This window comes from Pleurodeles waltl, chromosome 1_2 (assembly GCF_031143425.1).
Source record: "Pleurodeles waltl isolate 20211129_DDA chromosome 1_2, aPleWal1.hap1.20221129, whole genome shotgun sequence".
In the NCBI taxonomy this organism is placed as follows: domain Eukaryota; kingdom Metazoa; phylum Chordata; class Amphibia; order Caudata; family Salamandridae; genus Pleurodeles; species Pleurodeles waltl.
Genome location: NC_090437.1, coordinates 990,913,451 through 990,935,611, shown reverse-complemented (window position 1 = coordinate 990,935,611; position 22,161 = coordinate 990,913,451). Strand labels below are relative to the sequence as shown.

Below are 22,161 nucleotides of genomic sequence, written 5' to 3'. Positions count from 1 at the left end.
CAGTAGCACCAAGGTCAAATACTTGCAGTGCAGCAGCAGACCTAGTGTGTAGCACGATATGCATAATAAGATTTAGTGAAGAAACTAAAGGCTATGGGTCTTGAGAACCGGTTTCTCTTTTGGTCTGCTGCAAAATGCATCTCTGAGAACAGGGGGAAAATCACATCAAAAGCAGAAGTTCTGCATCAGTATGGCTCCACATTTGGTTTACAACCCACTGAGGTATCTACTCATACTTGGCCCAACATCAACATGAGTGTGGAAACGCTTTAGGGACACATCTCATCTTTATGTGTCCACATTCTCATTACAACTGGTGCAAAATAATAACATTTCTTGTATCACATTTAGGAGCAAAATTGCTGTTGATGCAGCATTATCAAGTCTGTGGAAACTATCTCATGAATTCAATTCACATTTAGGTGCAAAGTCATCCTTGTGCAAGTATTCACAAGAGACAAGAGCAGTGTTGGCCCTAAATGGTTGCACTGGGCTCAGTACTTTTAAGTACAAGTTTTGGCACTCTATATATTATGATTCAGCTGTTCAGGAATCACCCCTCCCAGGCAACAAACCTATGTACAAAAGGAAACGCTATAATCCAAAAAATGGTTTCTGAAAGGTCAACATATCAAATGTTCATCCTTGTTGAACCAGTGAATAATTCTTCTTCTTTTAGTCCATTGTAAAGCGGGAGCCATAATATAGTATCAAAACGAATTTTATTGGTGTTCTTTAGACATTGCAGTCCAGCCCATCCAACGCGCTTTGTCACGAGGAGGCCTTAATCAGGTCTGTCATATAAACGTATTGAAAAAACATAAACTAAGGAACACCCCAAAAACTCACAATGCATATTTCAGGACAAAGGTGAAATATGTATATATTTTTTTTTACAAAGTCTTGAGATTTTTGCACATGGGATGTGTGCAATAAAAACCGCAAGGTTGTGGGAGGAATTATGTGTGAGTTTCCCAGCAGCAAGTTTGGAATGTAGTACATTTTTTCTACCTCTAGGCTACCGAATAATGTTTTCCGCAGGGAGGGAGCACTCTTTACTGGCAAGGGATCCAGGTCTGTTCTTCTCTGAATAATTTGCCCCAATAAAAAATCTTTAAAGCAACCATACTGGAAGGTTAGCCTGCTTTGGGAACTCCTGCCCATCTACTGTATCCAGCCATGCCCCTCTAAAGGATTTTAAGAATCAAAAAGCAATTAAGGGCCTGATTTGGAGCTCCAAGTACTTTATTTACTCCATCACGATGATCAAGTGAAATACTCTGTCGCCCTGACAGAGTAATTGTACTCTGAATTTAAAGATTTCCGCTATCCCAGTGGCCATCTCTCAACATGGACAGGAACAGCTGTCACTGTGGTTCCTGTCAATGTCATAAAAAGTTGATTGATGATGCCATCAAAATGATGATACTGTCTGTCAAGCTTTTATCATGTTTTTGTTCTTTCAAAAACAAAATCCCAAATTGGGCTTTTAAAAATAAAATAAAAATACTAATGACCCCCATTCCAAATCAGTTCTCTTCCATGGTGTCGGTCATTTGCACATTTTCCTTTCCCTTTGGACCATGTATTTCACAGTGGTATAGGAGGGTAAAAACTGGCCATTTAACCACCTTCTAAGGCAGGCAGTCTAATTGCCACACATCTGATGGCCCGCACTCTGATGGGCCTTACTCTGTTGCTTGTTTGAGGAGTATGTCAGTGACTGAGACATAGGCCCTCATTATGAACACGGCGGTTCAGACTGCCATGCCGGCTGTGACGGAAAATATCGCCACAGGCAGCCTGAGGATGGCAGATATCATTATCCGACAGGGCAGCGCTGCAAGCAGCGTCGCCCTCCGGATAATGAACCCTGTTTCCTCCAGCCTTTTCCTGGTGGGTTCCCCTGCCAGGGAAAGGCTGACAGAAGGGGTGCTCTGGGGCCCCTCTGGGGGACCATGCACTTCCCAGGCATTTAGCATGGGCAGTGCAGGGGCCCCCGTGCAGTGCCGTGTCACGCAGGTCGGGCAGTGATCTGCACGACGGGTGCTGCTGCACCCGCCGCACTGAGACATTGACGACAGCTCCATGTAGAGCCGTCGGCAATGTCCCGGCACTGCATTCTGCACTGTTTCCACCCGCCGGCCCAGCAGAATGTTTGTAATTCGGCCGGGGTGGTCTCAAGGGGGCTGGCGGTCTATGAAAAGACCGCCAGCATAAACACGGCGGGGTTTCGCACCATGTTCATAATGAGTCCCATAGTCTCTGTCACTGGCATATTTAATGTCCGCCAGTCTGTATATCTGCAGGTGGACTTTCAACTGGGCAGACAGGGTACTCTGTCACTATTGCAATGAAGTACCCTCTGCTCCAAACTCTAAATCCGCCCCCAGGTCTGAAGGTAAAAGTTTGGACCATGGCAAAGCAGTGAATTGACCCATGCTAAGAAGTAACCTCAGTGGCTACAAACTCTGACTTTGTTCTCCTCTGAGATTTTGCCACCAAACCTCAAGTCTTCAAAGGGAGATCGATGACAAGATATCCAACTTTTAAGGGCCCTCCCTGAATATAAAAGAAAAAACTAGTCATCAGTGAAAGGATACAAGCAAATTCAATTAGAACACTGATAAACTGGAATGTTCTCAATCGGATAAACCTCATTAATAGTGAGGAAAGACATCCAATCTAAAACAGAAACCTAATATAGAAAATAAAGATGTGTAACCATGAGCAATAAGTTGCCCCAAAGTCCACTCTCAATATATGTTATGTTTTGGAAACAGTAACAGTCTTTTATTGGGGTTTTAAACAGCCTGATCAACAAGTTGGTTTACAGTGTCAAATAAATCTGAAGCTACATGTCTCTATTCACCAGACTATACACGAACCAACAATATTGCTGTTTCTGTAGATGATAACAAATATGCCTTATGTGATATAGTATTTACGATGCTCAAAAAATGGTTTTGTCCTGGTTGACAAATCTTCAGTCTTCGACCTAGACCCTTTTCAATTCTCCTGAATGCTTAGAAGCATGGACCATCCTGTCCCTGGGTGAGCCCCGGGGTGTCCGTACTGTACTGCAAATTATTAGCATTGATAGGGTGAGGCTAGATGCTAATTACAAGTCGTACCTCCCTGAGGTCTGCCCATGTCCCCAAATCCTGGTTCATATCCAAGATCTTTATAATCGTGGTTGCACACTTTAAAATGAAACATTGAATTAGGTGCTGAAACGCATTTCTTCTCCATAAATTATAAAAACAATTGAGATTTTGCTTTTACACAATACCCTTAAGATGTTTTGGACTGCAGTGTTTTTCTTTAAAATGACTGGTAAAATTCTTTCTCAACTCCTGACTTGGGGCTTTACTGCCACTGCACCTCCGAACCGACCAGCAACTCTGGTCACATCCTGCCATCACCCCTGCCCCTGGAGTTACTGATATCTGGGCTACATGTAATTGTTGGAGGTGCAGGGTTAGAGGCTAATCATGGTAGGGCTCTATAGGTCCATTTAAAATGTAAGAATTAGCAGTGGAATCAGTAAATCTGGTCCCATTCCCCTGGTTAGTCCTCGAGTGTCATCGTTTTTTTTACTCTGAGACTTTCGTGAGCTCGAAGTTACAATAGGGCACATAATTTGAAAGGGCCTGGGAGCTCCAGTTACAAGACCCAGTTGAATTAATAATATTGGAGTCACGGAAGAAAGCGTTTTATTGGATTTCTTCCACTTCGGCTCATGTTTGCACATAATAGCACACAACTGTTTCAGTCACACTACACTGACCACCGTAAACCTGGTGGACGAGGGCAGCCTCTCTGAAGTACGTGGATTAAAACGACAATTCAACTCAAGGTCATGTTTTCTGCTTATTTTATCCTGAACATCGGGCTATTTAGCTGCTTAACCTCAAAACCTGAATCAGTTTTGCAATTAATTCCCTGTTCCGGGCTGTCCCTTAGCTTTCGTAAGAGACATGTGAACCAGGTTAAAGGACTGTTACAAAAAATTCCTTTGCTCATGTTTTTATTCCCGGCATCTAGAGAAAAGAGCTTCATAAAATGTGCTATTTCATGTTAGCCACTGACGGTCTATTTCTTATTTTTCTCACACAGAAGCAGACAGGAGTTCCTAAAATCGGAACATGTACAGTAGCATTTGGACCATAAATTAGATGTCCTTTTTTAAAAATGTGGCAGACTTTAGTTTCAATGAATTTCAAAATATGACGGAAGCATTTCCGAAAATACCTGTCCTTTAAAGGCATGATTGGACTGCTGAGCTTTTTCAGAATAATAAAACAAAACATCTATTCCACAACACCCGGGGTTTATTTTATTGTTCACTTTCTGATAAGGGGAGCAAGTGCTTGGAAATGTGGTGCTAGCCTACAAGAACTCAATAAACCCTCAAAACACACCAACATAAATCCAGTGAGCGGGAGTGCACTGGAAAACTGCATATACGTGATAACTGCAGAATACAATTTAGGGCTTTGATTCTGAGTATACCAGAAGAGGAGGACAGTGCTTAGTGCACCGCGTAAAGACCGATATGTAGGGGCGAGGTTTTTATTGCTTCCAGTAAATAGTTCCTTTCATGAGTTTTGGCGCTGGAAGTAAGTCATAATGTTAATTTAGTAGTTATTTAGTAGTTATTGAACCAAAATCTATAATATGTCCTGATAAATGTGGCCATATTTGCCCAGCCATTATCTGTTGTGGGAAAACTCAGGACAATTGCAAATTATCACACAATTCTGAAGTACAGCCCGTGTGCAAACTCTTTTTTTAGTAGCTGTAGCTGTTATCACAGCTAGCTGTTGCTCAGATAGTGACCTGTAATAGGAAAATGGAGGGAGGGGGTAAGGAGGAGGTACGGGGAAGCAAGAGAAAGGAGAAACACAGACTTAGAACAGTGTTTACTACACTTTTCTGTAGAGCTAGGTTGAGGGTAGACTCCTGCATCCCTCCGATGGGCGGCACCCCAAGAGTCGTGCCTGCACACCCATGCTAAAGGCCGGCCTCAGCTGTTATCACCATAAAATAAAGTCCCTTGTATGCATTAAATGACTTTTTCAACCTACAGCAATACAAATCTTCTATCTCTAAGGGCTTTAGATTCTTGCTACCTGATTGTTGATTGAAATAACACTTTAAAACTGACCATCGCCAGGAGGATACTTTACTGTCTCTCTTGAACGCACTTGTAACCTGTTTGCCTACACACACAAGTACATTCACAGAGAAACCATGAGATACCTTAAATACACAACAAAACACTGTGCAATAGGCTGGCTTCTTTTCTCAATTAGACACAAATCTTGCCAATATTTTCAAAACCATGAAGACAAGGTAGACATGTTCTCAAACTTTCATTATTGATTGCTCTCCCTCTTGACAGCATACTTATTATGGGGCTGGTTTACAGTTTGGCAGATGGGTACTCCATTACAAACATGTCGGATGTCCTGTGCCCTGTATTACAATTGCACTATATCCTTTGGCACTTATAATATGGCAAACTGGGTATCTGTTACGTATGTTGCGGAGAAGTGGATTCATCAAACTCTAAATGAAGGCCTATTTCACTTTTTAAAGCAGTTGTGGTCACCTACTGCCTTCCCGTGATTCATCTGCCACAATATGGAATCTACTGTGCATTTGTTTGCTTATGGTAAGCAATGTTATTCAGATAATATTTAGGATACAAAGTTCTTAAAGGAAATACATTATAAGCTCTGATTTCACTGGTCTTTAGAGATCTGGGTAGAAAGAATAGGTATTGATTTTTGCTGGTTGTAGTTAATTATTTGAATACACATATTTGTTCTTTGGGCTCCTTATTGTAAACTGAGGTTACTCAGCATATTATCTATTTACGCTGATACTAGAGAGTATAATTTTCTATTATAATTTTAGGCTAAATAATTTCTGCACTGAAGCATGAATACTGAAATAGTACTTATCCTTTGCCATTGCTGTTTTTCAGATCTTCTCTTTCTCCTAACCAGTCATTCACTATCTCATAGAACATCTTTACTACGTGGATTCAGTAACAAAGCACAGAAGCTGGAAATGTCAGAACTGCAGCTCTCATATTTTTACAGATGTTAGTGATCCTGGTTTCCTTGTTCTTCTTTAGTTCTTGAGACACCCTAATTCAAAAATGGCTGCCAGAAAAGACCTAACCACCACTGTGGATCTAAACATTGTATGGAATATTACAGTCAGGCTATAAAAAAGCATTTATCTCCATTATGCTGGCCACATAATGGAAAAGCTTTAGTGACAATGCCCCCTCGGCCATCAAAAACGTTTTCAAAATTAGCAGGAATACATATGTTATAGTGGCATCGGGGGATATATAATTTATAAAGTGCTCTAGGGGGCACAATTGGTTTTGCACCATTTGTTATGCACCTAGGGACACAGAAAGGGCCACAGACTCTTGAGCACTCCCTTCTTTAAAACGATTGTACTGGAGCACATTTTCACCAGCTCAATTTCAAGGACTGAGCCCTTATTATCATTGGTGTGGACCCATGCAAATGAGGGATAGCCTTTTGTACCCGTCATATTACAGATGTTGGCACATGGCCAACCCGATTGTCAGGAGATAAACTGGCTTTGCAAACCACAACCATCATTACAAATGCACAGATTCACTGCAATAAATAACTGAAATTCAAAGATTGAAGGTCAGAGTGCAGAGGCCATCTATGTCAACATTTTGGATAACAGAGAATGAATTCAGTAAGGAGACGGTTTAATTTTAGTGGTAATGGTAATATTTGGCTGCAAATATGATTTCATACCTCAAAAGCAGACTTATGATGGATTTGATAATGTATTAAAAAGCGAATGAAATATTTTATGAGTGAGGCAACGACGTACTTGCAGCAGACCCTACCCACAACAATGCAAAATGGAACTCTTTCAAATCCATTATAATATGATGGTAAGAATGGATATCATGCCTGTGCCTGGTTGTATTTAAACATGCTGCCAAAGGGCTTCTTCTCCGTAGCACAATGCAGTGCACCATGATACTCCTCACCCTACCATTTGCCATATTGACTGTCAGTGCAAACTTCACTATGTCAGAAAGGACTAACCTTGTACTCTAGATCCAATAAAATCGATGCACTCTTCAGTCTCATGCTGCCTCTAGTGACCGAAAACACAAAAGTACGAGGGTCAGTGGTACAAACTGTGTAAGAGGTATAGGACGGTGATTGAAAAAAACTATTGAGTTGTAAATATTGGGAGACACAATTATCATACAAAAACAATATTGTGAAACAAAAATATAATGATGCAAAAACATCTTTGTCAAGAGTATATTTTTAACGTTTATTAATGTGTTGTGTAATTGATATTATTTTTCTTAAAAATAGTTTGTAATTTTAAGTGATTGAGAAATTTTAATTTTATTGTTAACAGTAATTTATAGTGTAGTAGCAGGATGTTGGGTTTGTATGGGGCAGGATAGGAAGTTAATGAAGCAAAAAATAATCATTCATTAATTATTAATATTTAATTATGTGATTGATATTATACTGATGTAATACTGATTAATTTTGCTATGTTTTAGTTATTGAGTTATGTTTTAGTTGAATATTAATTATGTAAATTGTGTAATAATTATATTGTTTTGTTATGTTTTAAGTATGGGCTGCTGGGTTTGTAGTTAATTAAGTAACAATTATTTAACAATTAATTATTAATTGTGAATTAATTATTTAATGAATTATGTAATTTGTACTATGCTTATTTATTTGAGTTACATTTTACTAGTGGGATGCTGGTCTTTTAGGGGTATACGTGGAAAATAAATTAAGTAACAATAAACAATTAATTATTAATTGGTAATTATTTATTTAAATGATTGTCAACTATGTAAATTGTGCTATGACTATTTATTTGAGCTAAATTTTAGTTGTGGGAGGACTGGTTTGTAGGGGTCAAGGGCAGGAAAGTAATTAATAAATAATGAACAATACTTATTCATGTTTATTTATTTTATTTATTTTGAATATGTAAGTTATGGAATAGTTATTTTTTAACTATACCTTAGGTGCGGACTGCCAGGTTTGTAGGGGTACTGGGTGGGAAGTTAATTAATTATGCATTGAATAACACTGATAATTATTTTTAATAGTAATTATGTGTAGTGATTAAATGTTTTTATTTTTTTTAAATGGATGTTTGTTATGTTAATTAATATATTTTTAAGAATTTGTTATTTATTTTCTACATTCATGGGGTTACATATATGTAATGTCTTTGAAATGAAGTATTTTCCATATTCTTGCTTTAGACTGCAGTAGGAATAGTAAAAAAAACATATTTGCGATTCAACACTTTCCCTACTTTAGCACTGTTTGGACTGGGAATATTAAATGTCACCCCTCGAAATCCAACGCATTCCCTATCGTTGCACACACCAGAATGGGAATAGTAACTTTTATCCCTCCAAAGTCCAACACTTTCCCTAACATTGCGTTGCAGGAAAATAAAATTTCACCTCTCAGAAATCCAACGCTTTCCCTACTGTTGTGTTGTTTGAAGTTCGTAAAGTTAACTCCTCCAAAGTCCAACACATTCCGAACTGTTGTATAGACTGGAGTGGGAATGGTGTAGTTATTATATTTTGATATAATAATTTTCATACTATTGGTTGAATAGCTGTTATAGCATTAATTCTTTAATATTTTAAAAGAATGATATTGTTTTTATTTTTAGCTTTATTTTGATATTTATAGTTTTTAATTTTCTTTTTCAATATGTATGTTATATATATATATGTATATATATATATATATAAAGAAGAAAATCACTGTGTCCTTCACCAGCAACGCGGCAGAGAGAGACGGGGTCGCGACCACCTATAAATCAATTCAGGACATTACTCCAGCCAGATGAGGCATCTATCTTGCTGCAGACGTAAATAATGAGTCTCTGTCACATAACTTGTTTGAAGTGAAGGTTTAATGGGCATAAATATGAATGTATAGTGTACCATAATTAATAAAAATATTTATTTTACCATAAAGATTAATTTTTAGACTAGGCTGGGTAGGACTTCGTCCCCCAGCTCTCCTTGTTGCTTGTGGTGTGGATGAGTGGCTGCCTGCATGCCAAATCCAGTACACGTAAGCGCCTCACAATTCTTGCTGCACTGAAGCTTCTGGCAGACTTGGTTGGGCTGGGACTTCATCCCTCAGCTCTCCTTGATGCTTGTCATGTTGTGGGAGGAGGAGGGCTGCCTGCACGGCGAATCCAGTGCACTTAAGCGATTCGTATTTCCCATGGCACGGGAGCTTCAAACAGACTTGGCTGCGTTGGGACTTCATCCCTCAGCTCTCCTTGCTGCTTGTGGTGTGGTGTGGAGGAAGAAACCCCGCCAAATCCAGTGCCTCGCATTTCTCATGGGGCAGGACTCACACAGGACGTGCCTGGGCGCATGCTTCGGCAAAGACCGGGCCAAGAGCTGGCCCGTCTGCACCTGACAGAGTCCGGATGAGGCTGAGCTGGGCCACACCTCTTGGCTTTGCTTCTTGAAGGAACTATCTGGCTCTTTTCAAGTTCCTATATCTGTAATTGTTTGTGAGCATTTAACTGTCTGACTGCTCTGCCCATTCTGTTCTGATTGTACAAGACTGTTTATTTATCCATCTCTAAATGGGTAAAAAGAAACCTGCAGGGACTAACTCCATTCCCGCTCCTCCTGCAAAATGCACTTTTGTAAATTAAATGCTGGAGAGAGCCATAGGGGTTATCAGCACTGAAATTGCTCTTACTGAGAGTAGGCTTTCATTAAACTTGGGTCCTGCCTCAACCTTTTCCCCTGAAGTGCCTACTATGGATATTGCTTCTTAGTCCCAACTGGATACACCACATAATCCCGGCACCCCGAATTTGGCTTTTACTGCTTCTATTGAGGTTACCAACTCTTCATCCATAGCAACACACAACACTGACAGCCCCAGCCTTGCAAACATCAGGAAAGTGGAACTTGCATTAAGCAGAATGTAAACCCTAACAAAGCATCTCAGACAAGCTAAATGCTGGCCACGGGAATGGAGGTCCACACATTTTTCACTTCTCTAACTTCCTCAACATGGGTTGCGGGAGCTCTTAACCTCATTGAATGTTTCATGACGGTTTGGTGTGAGAAACTTAAGGCACTGCTCAGTGACGAACTTTCTCCTTTAATTTCTCTTCTTGAATCTATTAAGGCTCAACTTGTGAGCTTCTGCTAAATGTTGCACAGCATATCACTCATGCTAGAGAGATCACACAGGTCCCTGCCACCCAGCCTTTTCAAGTTATCCCCTCTATCTCAACCCTTAATCCTCCCGGAATGACTGGAGTGCTAATCACAGGCAATAACTTAGTCAACCAGCGCACAGCCAAACCCTTAGATCATCTCCTCGCTCAGGCAGGGTAGAAGGTGTTCAGTGCTCCGAGTAATTCCTGAAGTTTGGGGCATTTGACTAGTGAGCCACCTCTAAATTTCCACCCGGTCACAGTTCACCTCCCTCCCACCACCTGTTCCTACGTGATTGTTCTTATTAGGATCCCCCATTGCATAGTGGGCAGAAGGAAACCAACTAGGCTCATTTATGTTGTGAAATTTGCCTTTGTTGTTATCCAGGCATTTTGGGACATTTCTGTGTCATCTTGTGAGAGCTTCACTTGCTATTCTTGCCCCTCCATCCCTTCCTCATGCCACAGAGCCAAGGGTGGTCTCTCCATCGGGGTTAACCTGAGCCTGCAAGTGGAAGCAACTGTCATTGACTCTTGGAGCTCCGCCTTTTTAGTTTTGCTTATTCAGGATAAATTGTTCCCATTTTATTTTTTCTTAATTAACTTTCATACCAATATTTTTTGCAATTCTGCATGTGTTTATTTTGCTAATTTGTTTGCTTTTCATTCACATTTGAAGCTTTTAGGGATAAGATTAACACCCCTGCCTTATTACTTTTTGTGTGGGGAATTCAATGCGAAATTGACAGCTTACTCAAAGGCAGGGTGTTGAAACATAACGTGTCATCTGGGGGCACAGCGACAGCATAGGCAAGGAGCTGGGTCGGCACATAGCCGCACATGATCTGGCTGACCTTGTAGATATATACAGAGGAGATGGGCCACCTATAGCCTGATACAGAGAAAACAGAAGGGTCTTGATCACGGACTAAATGTTTATAATGAGTACCCGCTTGGTTTGGTTCATAAGGGGGTTTTCATGGAGACAAAATGGAAGGGCCACAATGCGCTTTTAGCAATGGGATACCTTGCGGTGAGTAGGGTCAACCAACCCACTTAGATAATCTCTTATCACCCAACACTCAAATGATGGCCTCAGACTGATCTAGCATTTAAAGAGACCGCGGGACACTCATGCTACATTGTTGAAGACACAGCTCAGATATTTTGTCAGATAGAAGTGAGGATGACATGTTAGTTCACTATGAAAATTTAAGCCGGTGTATCAGACACTCATTGATGAAACCCATTCGGTCTTAACAGGGGGAGGGCACTGGTAGTACGATAGATATTGCTCGGCAGCCACCTGTAGGTTAAGGAAGGCCCTTGTAGCAGGCCCGAAAGACCAGGACAAGGTTCAAGAAGCCCAGAAGTTTCTAAAAGCACCTTGAAGACATTGAAGGATGAACTGCACGGGAGGGACTGGGAACTCCTGGAACATGCTAAGTTATAGAAGAACAGCAAGACACAGTTTAGAAGATTAAACAAAGGGATGTCTTGAAAATCCCACTCCTGAGGTGTAATATTTTTGGTCTGGAGTGAGTTTTGCATTTTAGTGCCACCTACCATTTGGAGGAAGTGAGAAGTCTGGGGGAACTTCTGCAGGGTGGATTATCCCACTCAGCACCATTTTTCATATCACTTCTTTTCAGAATAGCAGAAGGGCAAAACCCCATGGCAAAATGTGTTACAGATGGACCTCATCAAGTGCAATACTAACCTGTGGGGACCTTTGATCACTAACGTTTTTATTAATTCCTTGAGCAGTAACATCCCTCGTTTCTGACCCTTATCTACCACCGTGCCTGTCTTCAAAAAAGGGAATCATATGTCCCCCATATGTTATCGCCCCATCTCCCTCATTGACAGCACGGTCAAACTAATTGGCAGACTAGTTTTCAATTGCCTTACATCTTGGGGGCGAAGATATTAACATCTTATGTCCCTTTCAATTTGCCTTATGCCCTGAGCTGGGTACTGTGGAGCAGTGTTTGAATTTGAATTTGATCATTGGCGAGTACACTACTGAAAAGTTCTGCCCACTCTACCTGAGATTTATGGCCCTGTCAATAGAACCAAGTTAATGCTGATGGTATTGGATCTTGGAACAGAAGCGGCATTATAGAAATGTTGCAAGTTTTACCTGAAAATCTAGCTGCAACAGTACATTTTGGCTCTATAGGTGAGATGTATTATATTTTTTTCCTTTGCCTCAGCAGTGTGGCAAAGATGCACTCTGGCCCCATTACTCATTATTTACATTAATGGACTGTGCCTCTACCTTATTAAGGCCTCAGTAGATATTGCTAAGATCACTCACACACAGGGACCCACACTATTATATGCTGATGATGCATTATTACAGGCACAGACCCCTAAAGAACTTCAAATGTTAGTAGAGCACTTTGGGGCATATTTACAGGCCCCTAGTGCCACCAGAGTGTCGAATTTTGGGATGCTCCGGTGGCACTGTGCACTATGCAGTATTTACAAGGCAGTGTTAAGCCACTTTTTGTGGCTTAACACACCTTGTAAATACGGCCCATTAACATGCAGCACTTTGCCTGTAAGGAGGGTGCAATTATTGTTGCTGTGGGCATTCCACAACAACACCCATTGCATTTTGATGCTGCTCCAGATTTACGAGATTTCGTAAGCATGAGGCAGCACCAAAATCTAACACCACCCCAGGGGAGAGGATTAGCATGGCACAATGAGGAGAAATGCTTTCAGGTCTCCTCATTTCTTGCTCTTTCTATGTGTTCTGCAGAAGGAGCAAATCTCAAATAATGATTGTTGTTGTGCAGGAAGGCGTCCCTTCCTGCACAAAAACAATCTCCTCTGCAATGCAGCCATCCTTGCACCATGGCTCAAGGGTGGCTGCGTTGGCGCTTGCCAGCTAATTTAGCACCAGCGCAGGGAGAAACACGGGGATTCACGATATTCTTTTAAATACAGTGCATCCTTGCATTTAAGAAGTGACATGGCGCTGCCAATTTTGGTGCAGTGCCCGTTTTGCGCCACTTCTAGTAAATAAGCCCCTTTGTTTCTTTCATGAGCAGCTTAGATTTGACAACAAACATTGGGAAGTCCCACATCATGGCTTATGGGCCAGGTAAAAAAAAAAACATACCCAAGCTTATAATTAATGGTGAATCACTCGGTAGCATGAGTAATTTAAGCTACCATGGTATTATTTATCTCTATGGGATCTTGGCAACTGCAGCTCAACAGCTCACAACCACAACTAAAGAGGCTGCCACAGTACTCAATCGACCTGGGTCTGTAGGGGGACGGACCATTTTCCCCCCTCTTAAATATATATAATACCCAGTGTGTCTCCTCTGTTCTGTATGGTGCAGTGACTTGGGGGCATCATAACACTTCCTCCACTCAAGCTGGGGTAAATCAAATTTGCGAGCAGTTACTTTTTCTCCACCTCCAACTCACGTTTCTTTATGCACTCTGAGCTAAGCTTACAGCACATTTCACATAAAGTCAAATTGGCCCCTCCGCAGTTAAGGGTCAGTGTATGGATAAACCTGAGGCCAGTTTGTGCAGGGATGTCATCAATTTTGCCTTAGTTTGAACAAGATCATTTCAATTCCATGGCTAAACTACGGTCCTCATTATGAGTACAGTGGTCCTAAGACCGCCGTACTCACGGTGGATGTCCATGCCCCTGCAATCTTGGCGGTCTGACCACCATATTACTATGCTGGTGGTTAGACTGCCAGAAGACCACTGCCAGGATCATGGATTCCGCCAGGTTGGTGGCAGTGCAAGTCATGGTCAAACGCAGCCGTGCCGATGTCAGCACAACCATGTTGATCACGACTTGCCTTTCTACCAGCCTTTTCATCACCACCAAGACAAGGCCACGGGGGGACCCTGCACCTCCCATGACCATGATGTAGGAAGTGCAGGTGCTCTCCTGTCAGTACACTCAGAATGTGTACTGTCCGCCATGGCAGACAGTGCGCAATTTGAGTGTGGTGCCGGCACAGACAGTACGGTGGCATTGGCCTAGGCTCTCCCTGAGAGCCAAAGCCAATGCCACTGCTCTGTCTGTGCCAGCTGGCCTGGCAGAGACATCATAATGCAGCGGTGGAGAGGCTGCCAGCTTGGTGGCAGCCTCTTGACCATCGGAGTGGTGGTCCGACTGTCTGACTGCCACAGTCATAATCAGGCCCACACTACTCTAAAACTTGGTCAGTCTGCCTTTTTCACTGATCCCTCAGAGATAAAAAGGGATGATAAGTCGAAGGTCAAGCATTACTTTTTGGAACTATGCCAAACCATAAGCTGTGCAATGAATTCAGTAAAAGCTTTGTGGGAGATTATTATGGGTTTTTAGTGCCTGCTAAATCCCTACGGGACCTTACCCTAGATCTTGCACAGGAACAGTTTGGCGGCTTTTGTGTTTTTTGGGAGGATTGCTGCATTTTAGGGGGTCTGCCCCACCCAGCCCCTGTGATGGCTTGACAGATCAAAGTCTGCTGCTGCATTTAATTTTTTTCTGCACAATTTTTAACCCTTTCTTTTGGCTTTTTCTTAAACCTTTATTAAAATATCCAGGGCACTGGAAATATAGGGAAGCATTATTTTTCCTTCAGCTTTTAATCAGTCCATACGTTTGTTTTAGGGTCAGGTCATTTCCTAAAGCAGCATTGAGATGCAAGAAATCTATGAAAGGTAGGCCCCCTGAACATGGAATGTCCTTTACATCGCTATTAATGGACTGCAGTTACTACAGCGACCATAGGTTGCATCACTACTATGCTTGGAGTAGTAGTTTAATCTCTGTGACACATGATTGTATTTTATTTTCAGCTGTTTTTGGTTAAAATTGTATTGTTTTATATTGTCTGCAGGTTGCCTTGTGTGTTTTAATTGCACGTTTCAAAATTGTTTGTATATCGGTTATGGCTAATCTTGGCCAAGTAAAGTTATTACTCAAACTCAAACTGAAAATAGTTGTATTCATACTTTAAATGTGTCACTATGAATATATAATACACATATATACATATGAATACATTTAAAATAATAATAAAATAAATAATATCATGTATAACCAATATTTTATTATGTATATGATCTATCTATCTATCTAGCTATCTTCATAATTCTACATTTAATATATACACATATAATGTAAATTAAATATTTGTATCTAATTATGTTACACTATATTTATATATAAATATATCAGTACAATATATATATATATATATATATATATATATATATATATACTTATATATATATATATATATGTATTTGTGTCTTTAGAGAAGTATATATTTGTATATAGTCTTAAATATTAGTGGAATAAGTTTAATATACATTATATTGCATTTATATATTAAAATATTTGACATTTACTAGAGTAAGCTCTATGTTAAAAGACCTATATTTTTCTATATCTTTGACAATATTAGTGTCAATGATATTTGTTTCCGATATTTTTGTTCTTACCATTATAAGTACAGAGACACAATATTTTAGTTAACAATATTTTTCACACAATATTTGTGTCAATCAATACTGTTTATTTCAATATTGTATCAGTGATCCGTATAGGATAAGACAGGAAACAGAAGCACTGGATTGCATCACTCTGATGCTTCAGTTACACTGGGTATGGATCTCTGTACGATGTAGTGGATCACTAAAGGCAAAAAGATATCTATAGTAGACTTTAGCGATATGTCTGTGTAATCAGTGCTTTGATGTAGAAGTTGTAATTCCTGAAACTAAACATACACGCAATGAGTATACTAAATATACATTCACTTACACTTCTCTCTAAGAGTAGGTTTACTACCTCAAGCATCATCATTGTGCACTCACTGTGGATCATGAGTTATTGTTGCTAACTGATTCATATGCAATAGAGTTGGTAAACATTAATATTCTTTAAATCTAATCTTAGAAGCTCTTATAATTATTACTAGAACTCCATTGCCTTACACTTTGACATGTATGGATATCATAAGTAAAAGAATCCTGAATTAAGATTGTCTGCTGTTCAATTATAGGATACTCTCAAACATAACTGATATGTTCATTAAACTTCAAGTCTGTGTTTGCTACACAACTCAACTTCCAGTGTACTTTTCTGGAGTACCAATGTCCAGCATACAACAAAGGAAGCAACTCTTTATCACAAAGCAAATGCTAGATCACCATGGCAAGGTTCAGGCTGCAACAACATTGGATCTTGACTGCCCACCAATGGCGCTATATGCCACAAGGGAAATTTTACCCAGAAATCAAAGGTGGCCCCTGAGTCTCCTAACTATGGGAGTTCATGACCTCCTGGAAGATGTAGTTTATTCTTAGGGAGTTGTTGCATAGTGCATTTGCCACACATCTGACACGCTATGCATCCTGTGCCAACACTTTGCTAGGAAAGCTACTTTTTCCATCGTTGGGAAAGCTCAGCATGAGCGTGTTTGATGTAACGTTTCCCTTTGCTTGCAGAATTTTAACCAATTAGCCAAATCCCCAGTTATACTTCCTGACACATCGTCATTATGATAGATCAAGGATATAATGAAATGATAACTGCTGTGACACATTAACTAGCTACTGATTATCTTCCTTGTTTTGTCCTGTTGTCCACATTGTCAGTAGGAGACCTGCAATGGTACGTAATAGTTAAGAAATGTACAGAACAGTTCTTCTGGATACTTCCCAATCCATCAAGTGCGTTATCACATTCTCAGCAAACTTCTCGATATTTATTCTGTTGAAAGAGGTATTTCAGGGCACCTTGTAATGAACTCGATAATATGAGTCTTTGACCACCTGCAGCTCTTTGAAGTTTTCAAATGGCAACACACAATGCTTCATACAATTTCAAAATAAATAAAAAAAGTAATGCAATATAGTAAACCAAAAATTGAAGACAATTAATAAAACAAGTGCATCATTCAAAACAAGAAGTAACTCCGAGAAGGAGATCTTGCTACCCGTCTTCTTTTTCATGGGAAAAGGTAAGTGGCTCATGTGGAAGATAGACACATGATGGCTGCATTGCCCCTACTTTTAGGACCATACTCCACTAACTCAAAACATTTGCTGGCAGTTAATCTCTAAGCCAAAAAAACAATTCTGAAATGTGAGTCTTGACCATATGATGTACAGAAGCTTTTGGCAAAAGCATACCCAAAGCCGGCATTCCTCCCAATCCATCAAGAAAAGAACATCAGCCTGTTGGCCAGAGCCTTAAGAATCAGTGGTGAAACTAATATGGCTTCTGCAGCATCTATTTTCTCATCCTTGTCTACAATGAAAGGAACAAAAGGATATGTCATCTAAGTCAAATCCACGTCATGCACTCCACTGCTAAAAAGGAGCTTTAATGCATGACAAGCCAGCATATGACTTGCAAAGGAGGCAACACATAAAAAAATAAAACTTCCTATGTGGTCCCAAAGGAACTACTGGTAATGCTTACTGTACTTTCTTCTCTGATTACTCCATGAAACTAAGAGTAGGAATTTGAACCTTGCAAGCTGGTAAAGAGGAACATTTCCATGCTATTGTACAGGCCTGTGAAATCTCCTAGAGGGTAACCACTACTGCATTCTAAGTTACTGAATTAGAAGAGTGGCTAGAGCTTGTTAAAGACACTATCTGAAACCGTGTGAAAACTGTGCAGAGCCAGGTGGCAGCCATTTATTTTCTCAAAATAAAAGCTCAGGCTTTTGAGGACTGCAATAACTTCCCCAATTTAAAATTGTGTCATATACCAAATGAGGAGGAAATAGATAAGGTTGAGCTAATTACTGCATAGCCCGCTAAGTCAGCTTTCCTGGAACTGGCTGGAATGGTACCACAAATCCAGTAGGCTCAATGACTTCCTATTTAGTTTTATCTTAATGCTACACTAATGCTAATATTACCAATATCACATTTCCAAATACATGAGCAGTCCCAGTACATTACATTTTGTCTGAAGGCCCAAGAATGTGGGTAAATCTACAGAAGGGGAAAGAGATTTCAATATGTTCTTTGAATTTTATCTGAGGTCCTGAATGTGGTATTTCAATGGGTCTCCACAAGGATAAAGGAAATTTAGCATAATAGAATGCATTTTTGCTGCTCTTTAGTGGATTATTCTGTTTTAACATCTACTATTTCAGTTATAATAACTTCTCTAATACTCTCTTACTCTATCTTCAGGAATGAAACATACTACTTTCCAGCTTTATTTCACTTTCTTGCTCTTTTCCTGAAGAAGGGCTCATTTCTAGGCTCAGGTAGATGGGACTGAGATATGGGGTGGTAGCTAGTGTCCTTCATATGCAGGACATATGTATTGTGAGCATGCAGAAACTGCAAAATTAGGGCCCAGAATAGTGGAGTGTGCACAAAGTTTCACTTGGCAGGAGCAGTAAGATAACAAACAAAATTCTATCAAATAGTATACAGCTCTTATCAGTTTGTGCACTTTTCATATAAGAGAGAGAACATGGGGGCATTACTCAACTGTTTATTCGGTATAACTTGAATTTAGCATTATAGGAATGCATGTTAATAGGTCTACTACAACGTGAAAAATCCCTTACCTGACTGCTTGGGCCATAAATAGCAATCATCTCTATTGATTCTCAAGGAATCACATATACCATTTGAACATGAAATGCTTTTTAATGCGCTAATCCTTTGGGTACCTACTATCTCTGAGTCCATAATACTGGAAGGTACCTTCCTCCAGATGGATCACTCCCATGGAACTTCAACCCATAATCAAAAGTGGACCTGTCAACTTCTTCTTGACTATGCATTACCTTTCAATCTTATTGAAATTTGGTGAGAACAATAGACCAAGCCATGGGGTTCATTGGATAGATACAGAAAATTATTTCTTACTTAGATTGTCAAGGCAAAATGACATATGCATGTACTGAGGTAATATTAGTAAGGATGGTGTATTCCAGAAATATGTCAGACTTTTTGGAAATCCACAAGGTCCCTAGAAAACAATCTTAAATAAATCACTGCTTCAAGATCCCACTTTTGAGTTTGGTACACACCCAGATAGATAAATGTTTCAAACTCAACATGGGAAGCACTACTATGCTTCTTTTTCATTAATACATCAAATCCTTCCCCTCTTTTGTAAATGGCTGATGATGAAATGCCTAGGGGTCAAACACTCTTTTCAATTTGAGAAAATCTACAAAATGAACCTTGAACCTCTCATGGAGAGTCTGCTCTTTCTAAATGGAGTACTGTAAAGTTATCTATTATAAATGAGAAACTAACCAGGTGAAAATACTAGTCTTCCCAAACGTTTTCTATATCACCTCAGGGCCTTGCTCTGTTCTATAGCTTCTCATGTTTATCAAGAGGTCCCACACACGTGTGAAATAGGGAAACAACTTAATCTATAAGTCACAGAAAGGGTGACTTCTTCCTCAAAATATATGTGGACTTAATCTTTCACATATCAATTTGAACTTCTAGTTTCAAATTTGTCACATAATTGGTAAATATATCTAGTCGTGTCTCCGAAACATTGCTGTTATTTTCAATTGGGCAAAATAGATAGGCAACCATTTTCTTAAAGAATGTGTGCACAATTTTGCATTTTTGGGATGAAGTCAAAGGTATTCCACATACAACAGGTATTATGATACTGTAAAAGCATATTTTCACCCATCACAGGAATCAAACTATTCACCATGGTTGACAGACCTTTTGAACCAGAAAGAAGTTTGGTGAACTACACACAAATTTACATTAACACCTCCCAAACAATTTAGACACCATGACGTATGTGGCCGCAGAAGGAAAACTCCAATCAGGAATAAAGTTCCAAGCTTTATTTTACAACCACATATTTGGTGTCTTTCTAGCTTGGTTTCCCATTGTTGGCCTGTTTGTCATTGTGTTTGACTGTGTCTACTCAGATCCTGCTAATCAGGATCACAGCAGTTACGCTCTCTCCCTTAAATTATGATTATTGCATACTGGTAACCCAGTATTTCACCCACAATTAGTATACTGGTGCCCCTTTATAAGTCCCTAGTGTATGGTACTTAGGTACCCAGGGCATTGGGGTTCCAGGGGATCCCTATGGGCTGCAGCATATCTTTTGCCACCCATAGGGAGCCTGTGCAAAGGCCTCTGCAGGACGGCCATCGCAGCCTGCGTGAAAAGGTGCGTGCACCCTTTCACTGCCATTTACACTGCACCAGGTTACGTATAAGTCACTCCTATAGCAGGCCCTCCAGCTCTGAGGGCAGGGTGCAGAGTACCTGTGTGCGAGGGCACCCCTGCACTGAGGTGCTCCCACAACCTCTAGGACCATTTTCCCTGACTTTGTGGGTGCAGTGACGTGATTTTACACACGTACTGGACATAGGTCGCTACCTATGTCCAGCTACGTATTGGTAACTCTGAACATAGGCATGTTTGGTATCAAACATGTAGGAATCATACCCCCATGCTTTTGGGCCATTACAGCCTTCTGAGGTTTTCCAGGCAACCCCAGATGCTGCTGCCTTTCAGACAGGTTTCTGCCCTCCTGTTGCTCAAGCAGCTTGAGCCCAGGAAGGCAGAACAAAGCATTTCCTTTGGGAGAGGAGTGTTACACCCTCTACCCTTGGAAATAGGTGTTACAGGCTTGGGAGGGGTAGCCTCCCCAAGCCACCTGAAATTCTCTGAAGGGCACATTTCTGCCCTCCTTGCATAATCTAGACTACACCAGCTCAGGGACCCCCAGTCCCTGCTCTGACGCAAAACTGGACAAAGGAAAGGGAAGTGACCACTCCCCTGTCCATCACCACCCCAGGGGTGGTGCTCAGAGTTCCTCCAGAGGGTTCCTGTGTTTTGCCATCATGGATTCCAAGTTGGCAGAGAACTCTGGGATCATCTGAGTGGCAGGTGACATCAGAACCTTCCCCTGATAGGTGCTTACTTGTTTAGATGACCAATCCCCCTTTCAGAGCTATTTAGGGTCTCTCTTTTGAGTGATTTTTTTATATTCAGATTGCAAGACTCCAGCAGGAATCCTCTGCATCCTTTACTTCACCTTCTCACCAAAGAACCTGTATCTGGACCCTCCAGGAACTCTACAAACTGCAACATAGAAGCAAAGACGACTTCTGCAACATTGTATCTTTAGCTCCTGTCAGCAACTGCAATTGTTTCCAGGTCGTGCATCGTCAGACGACAGCCTGTCATCAGTCTGCACCAGAAGAATGAAGGAATCTCCCTTGGAGTGAAGGAGTCACTCCCCTGCTTCAGCAGGCACCTCTCTACAACGATGACCGACTGTGTGGGTCCCCTCTCCTGATGAGCTGCTTGGATCCAGCATCACGGGTGGTGGACTGAAGTGGTCCTGACGGTCCTGACGTCCTACTGTCCAACTTTGGTGGAGGTAAGAGCTTGCCTTCCCACGCAAGACTGAACCCCCAACTTGCAGTTGCCAAGGCTTGTTGGCATCCTTCCACAAGGTTCTCATGCACTGTGAAGTTCCGGCTGTATGGGCCTCCATTTGCATCTCCTTTGTCCCCATGCTGTGTGACTCCTGTGCACACTGCATGGTCTTCTATGGGCTCTTTGAGTTGCTGAGAGCCCCCTCTGGCTCCCCCTCCTGGGTAAAGTCCACCAGGTCCCTCCTGGTCCCGGGCAGTGCCATTTTCCGCTGACTGCAAGGTTTGCATGTGCCAAAGCTTGTTAGTGGAATCCAGCGACGCAAGCCAGACTGCAATCTTCCATCCGGCTTGGGACATCACCTGCACCAACCAGGACCCCGCATCCATCTTCTTGGGTGCAATACTGACTGTTGTTCTTCACCGGTGGTTCCACTTTTGCACCTTCATCCGGGTTAGCAGGGTCCCCTGTTCTCCCTGGACTCTT

The 22,161-nt window shown here is 41.0% G+C and overlaps 1 protein-coding gene across 3 annotated transcripts in view; it reads left to right on the top strand.

Moving 5' to 3' along the window:
• GABRB1 (gamma-aminobutyric acid type A receptor subunit beta1) overlaps positions 1-22,161 on the top strand; it is a 1,685,242-nt gene that overhangs the window by 912,637 nt on the left and 750,444 nt on the right. The gene's annotated exons all lie outside the window — the stretch shown is intronic.